At 38.6% G+C, this 6,000-nt stretch overlaps 1 protein-coding gene across 1 annotated transcript in view; it reads right to left on the bottom strand.

The window, feature by feature from the left end:
* Positions 1-1,716: 1,716 nt before the first annotated feature.
* LOC143650738 (zinc finger protein 556-like) overlaps positions 1,717-6,000 on the bottom strand; it is a 124,937-nt gene continuing 120,653 nt past the window's right edge. Inside the window, exon 9 of the mRNA XM_077121900.1 lies at positions 1,717-3,255. The gene's annotated coding sequence lies outside the window, so the exon portion shown is untranslated. The remainder of the gene's footprint in view (positions 3,256-6,000) is intronic.

The raw sequence follows: 6,000 nt of genomic DNA, 5'->3' as shown, positions 1-6,000 counted from the left end.
CAGCTTAAGGATATTTAGTCTTCAAATTCATGAACACAGAATGTCTTTCCACTTATTTAGGTTTTCTTTGATTACTTTTAGCATTATTTTGCAGTTTTCTGAGTACAATTCCTTTACATCTTTGGCTAATTTTTTTCCAAGATATTTGGTTTTTCTAATTGCTATTGTAAAAGGGTTTTTTCCCTTGACTCCCTCCTCAGCTTGCTCATTACTAGTATACAGAAATACTTCTGATTTTTTGTTGTTAATCTTCTATCCTACCACCTTGCTGAATTGATTTATTAGCAGTAGTATCTTTGTTAATTTGAGGGGTCTTTTTCTACATAGGATCATGTCATGTGCAAATAGTCAAAGTTTTACTTCTTCCCTTCCAATTTGGCTACCTTTTATTTACTTATCTTGCCTAACTTCTCTGGCTAGAACATCCAGTACTACATTGAAACAGTGGGGTACTGTACAACTTTTAAATATTTTGGGGGGGTTACCCTGAGGTTCATATTATAAAATCTACATCTATACTCTACTATTTTGAAAAGATACCAAGTTAGCATCATTGGTACTCACATTTCCTGCTCCCATATCCCTGTGTTTCCCTTCTTTATGTTGTTTTTGTTCTACTTTATATTTTTCATACCTGTTATCAGGAAATGTGCCTTTTTCTTGTCAAAGGTATTCTGATTCTTATATGAATTAAACAGTATAGTTGCATATTATATTAAGGAAACAGTATTACTGGGTTTAGCATTTATCATTCTAGTTACCTGACCATTAACCTTCATTTCTTCACATACTTCAGCCACTATTGCCTGTCTTTTCCTTTCAACCTGCAGGACTCCTTTTGGTATTTCTTTCTCTTTTTTTTGTATGCTGTATGAAGGGGTCACATTTCATTCCTTTTTCCATGTGAGTATCCTGGTATTGTAGCACCATCTGAATTTTTGCATGTTTGGTTTTTTTTTGTTTGCTTGATTGTTTTTGGGGGACGTGCACAGGCCAGGAATTGAACCTGGGTCTCCTACATGGCAGGCAAGAATTCTATCACTGAACTACCCTCACACCCCCATCCCCACCTTTAGTATTTCTTGAAGGGCAGGTCTCTTGTTCATGAACTCTCTCTGTTTCTGTTTATGTGTGAATACTCTGAACTATCTCCAATTTTGAAGGATAGTTTTGCCAAATAAAGAACTTCTGTGTGGCAGTTTTTCTCTTTCAGTACCTTAAATATATCCTACTACTACAACCTTCTCCCATCTATGATTTCTGCTGAGAACTTGGCACTGAGCCCTTTGAGGATCCCTTGTATGTGACAAATTGCTCTTCTCTTGCTGCTTTCAGATTCTCTCTCTATCGTATTTGACATTCTGTTAAGCATGTATCTCAGAGTAAGTCTGTTTGGATTTATTCTGCTTGGACTATATTGCATTTTTGGACTATGATGCTTATGTTTATACACTTTGTGCTATCACTCAAATCTTTCAGACACCACTCAATTTTTTCTATTTGTGTGTCTGCCCTATTTCTATTGTTCCTGCTTCTAGATCAGATTCTTCTGCCTGTTCAAATCTGTAACTGTAAGTCTCTGATGTACTTTCTTTTTTTTTTTTTTGCATGGGCAGGCACCAGGAATTGAACCTGGGTCTCTGATATGGCAGGCAAAAACTCTGCCTGCTGAGCCGCCATGGCCCACCCTCTGATGTACTTTTAATCTCTTCTGTTGAAGCATTCAGGTGTTTCAAGACCTTAATTTTCAGAAACCTAGAACCTCCAGATGGTTCCTAGACCAGATAAGTCCTGAAACCCAGAAGGGCCCAGCCTCTCCAAGAACACCAACTAGTTCTATCCCCCTATCTCATATTACTGACAGCCCCCTCCCACATGAAAAAGTTAGAATGGGCATAGCCCAAAGATCCCTCAAGGTTGGGAGAAAGATTAAAGACAGTGGAGTTATAACAGAGAAGACAGGATTTAACAAATGAGTATGACTGCTGAATCATTATACTGACACTCCTTTTAGTCTCCGGTGTCCTGGAGCAGTTCCTTTTAGAAGGAAAAAACTAAAATTATGGAACTGTAATCCATATCAACTCTGAAATCTATTCTATAACTAATTGTCGAATGTGCTTTGAAATTTACTGCTTTTTTGTATATTGTTTTTTTCACAATAAAAATTTTTTAAAACATAAGCAAATTTTATAAGGAAGAAGGCACCTGTGGGCAAAGAAAAGCTGTTAAGGCATTCAAGGGTTTCAGGAACTTGGAAATAATAGATACAAATGGCAAAATTGGAATATAACCTACCAAGAAATAATTCCATGAAGGGTCTTGGAAATACTCCATGAACAGTCCATAAATAGGGTCTAATTAGCAAAGCATAGAATAAAGGTATTGAACACAGTTCATATGCCCAAAGGTAATATGAAAGAAGGAAACAGGGACGATCTTTTCCCTTGAACGTGAAAGATGTGAAAGAAGGTATGAAAAGTCAAAAATATAAGTTCTGTCTCATCAAACTAAAACTGACATTTTCTTATTAACTTATTAAATATGATTCCCACAAATCATGGCTCATCCTTTAAAGGATTTTTGCCCAACACACTGGCTCTGGATAATTCCTATGCAGACTCTCCTCACATCTTTCCCTTGCTTCTCCCATGAGGATCATGTGGCTGACATGGTCGTCACGGGAGAAAGGAATCTTATAAGAGAAGACACCGAAGAGAACAAACATGTCCCTGCCCATGACCAATGCTTTGGTTTCCTGAAGAGGGGCAGGCGCAAGTTTATATACAGCAAGATAATCATGTCAAAGTTCTAATAAAGGCAGTAGAATGCTAATGATGTCCCAAATCACATATCTACACTATGTACCAAAGTGACCCCTAAGGACAAGGCCTACACTTACCACACTTAAAGAATTTCAAGTCTTTTAACCACAACAGAAATAAAAAGTCAGTTTAATATAGAGATCTTTATGTTCATGGGGAAGCCAGTAGATGTAAGCTCCACAGAACAAGTGACTATGCCTGTCTTATTTATCAATCTATTCTGATAAAACCTGGGGCAAGGTTGATGAATAAAATATATTTGTTCACTTAAGGAATAAATTTTAAAAATTATCCCATCCTTACCTACCAAGGTCAGGTTCCTGAAGTTTTCAAACATCACCTGTCTGTAGAGTTTCCTCTGAGCAACATCCAGCAAAGCCCACTCTTCCTGAGTAAAGTCCATGGCCACATCCTCAAAGACCACTGAATCCTGAAAACATCCCACATATTCTGGATCAGTAAAGTACTACCTCCCCAGTGTGTGCAGGAGGATAGATGAGGCTGACAGCCCTGGGGAATTAAGAAGTCATAAGTTCACAATGTTCTGGGTTCTAACAAGATCTGTTCTAGGGCGTGGACATCAGCATCTTCCCTTCACTATCTATATTCACTTCCTGACTCACTGCATCCTGTCTCACAGATTCACAATATTGTTACCCAAATTTATCCCTCCATACCTTGACAGTCTGCAATTCCGGTCTTATTCCTCCCTCTCTTTACAACTCAGAACATTCCAGCACAGGGCACAAGTCAGAGAAATGCTCTACAAATGAAAAACTTCTTTCCACTTTAAGCTCATCACTTGTAAAAACTATCATTTCAACCCCTTCCATACAGCTCACTAGAGCGTTCAACAAATATGAAGCAAAGGGAGAAACCAGGATGAGAAATCAATTGGGAAACACAGAGGGATTAGCAGCTTTTCCTTTTGCTCCTCATGAGCCATGGGTAGTCTGGAAAAATACTGAAACAGGTACAAACACAAACTATCAACCAAGACTATTAGATAGCCATAATTCACTTAAAAACTATACATCATCAGGAGGATATAGAACCACCTGCCTGAAGAAGAATCATCTTTTGGTAGAGTATGAATATTTACTTATTTGTTGTCTATTTCTCAATAACTCAGCAGTTGCACAGTCACCCTCATCATCCTTTTCATGGAGACAGGCAAGGGATTGAAGAATTTCACAGAGCTCAGATGAGAGACAGAAAACATAATACAGGCTCCCCACAAGTCCCATACTTAATCAACCTAGCTATGCTTGCACACCAATTATTCATGACCGCTCTGCTCAACAAACAAACATACCCCAGACACCCAAACAACTGGTCCCCAATGTCAGAAGTTGCCAAAGAGACCTATTAACCCAAGAGCAAGAAAAGCATGCTTTGCTTTCTGCTAACTGTGAGGAAAAGGTTAAGACTTTAAGTTAACTGAATTCCAAAAGAATTTCAATATTAATTTACTTTGCCCACAAATTCTAGGAAACAGAGACTTATACACCAGTCCTCTGGAGACTCTACTCTAAAATTTACTCATATCTGTGCCCCTGGTGGGGACACAAACATGGCTACCTGAACTCCAACCACTGTAACACCTCAGGGGCTATAGGGTTCACTCTAATGACTGGCTGCTAAGAAAGTGTATCAGCCTGCTGGGTTCCACATACAGTGACGAGAGAAAAGAATTCTGATGCTAAAATTGGCCTGAGCACGAGAACAACAGTAGAATTGGAAGGCTCCTCTTAGAGAGAAGGGGGTAAAGTTAGCTGCCTAGTTATCTCTGATTCTTGGAATGGTGATTTCACAACATCCACACATAGTTAACATTCAAGCCTCCTCCATTGCAATAGGCCAAGTTACATACTTTGCAATCATTACAAACCTTAAAACTGCCTTACAGTTAACAGAGATGGTGGGATAAGATGCTCTTGGGTACTGTTCTACCACAGAATCTTGGACCAACTAACAAAAACTGACAGAGCCAATTTTGTCATAACTTCAGAAAATACTTAAAGGGCTGCAGTAACTGGGTAAGTGCCAAATCAAGAAAATTCAGCTTTAAAAAATGGTAGAAGATACTTGACCAAAAGGGGGAAAGAAATGTAAAAAAATAAGGTATCAGTGGCTAAGAGATTTCAAATAGTCACAAGGCTATCCTGGAGGTTACTCTTACACAAGCTTCAGCTAGATATTGCTGATTGCCATGGTATGCCAAGCCATAACCAACAGTATTTCTGAAAACCCAAAAGAATACCCAGTGCTCTACCTGAGGCTCTATAAAAGTTTCACTCCCTAAGTTTATTTTCTAGAAACTTAAAACTTCAAGATTCTTCCTATGCCAGTTAAGCCCTAAAATTCAGAGGCACCAGTCTCTCCAACAACATCAACTAGTTTCAGCCCCCTTCCCCATAATGTTGACACCTCTTTTCAACGTGAAGAAGTTAGAAAGGTAATAGCCTTGAAGACTGGAAGGATCAAATGAGAGTGAGGAGTTTAACACAGAAGCTAGGATCTAACAAATGATTGTGACTACTGAATTACAGTATTGATATTTCTTTTTAGTCTCTAGTGTATTAGAACAGCTAGAAGGAAATACCTGATTTTGAAATTTCAGGAAATATCTGAATTGTGGAACTGTAATCCATACCATACTCTGAATGTGTTCTATAACTGACTGCTGTTAAATTGTACTTTAAAATTTTTCACTTTTCTGCATATATATTTCACAATTTAAAATGTTAGTTTAAAAAATGGTAGGAGAATCTCATGGCACCCTGGCTGGCCCCTCTACCAAATGCTTCTGTGTGTGGTGTGGAGCAAGCCTGCACTCCCACTGTGGGTCCTTGGCCATTTTCTAAAGGGAGCAGAGGAACCACTATGTGCATTGCAGTGCCTGGATGTCCATGCCAACTCTCAGATGGGAGTCTAAAAGAATGAACCAGGAATCCCTTCTCTGGCTTACCCTCCCTTCAAGAACTTGTCCTAGATGGAGGAACAACTTTCATACACATAAGTCACTATAAGAAACAATTAAAACAAAGTACCAGGACAAAGGAATATGTATTTAGGTTACATAATAGAAGACTTATGAGGGAGGACAACAGAAGTCAGTGTAAGGAAGCATGGTAGAAGTGGGGATATTCAAATTCCTATAAACAAGACACTT

The sequence above is a fragment of the Tamandua tetradactyla genome, chromosome 11, assembly GCF_023851605.1.
Source record: "Tamandua tetradactyla isolate mTamTet1 chromosome 11, mTamTet1.pri, whole genome shotgun sequence".
Taxonomy (NCBI): domain Eukaryota; kingdom Metazoa; phylum Chordata; class Mammalia; order Pilosa; family Myrmecophagidae; genus Tamandua; species Tamandua tetradactyla.
The sequence above is the reverse complement of the archived record's forward strand: the minus strand, read 5'-3'. Positions and strand labels throughout refer to the sequence as shown.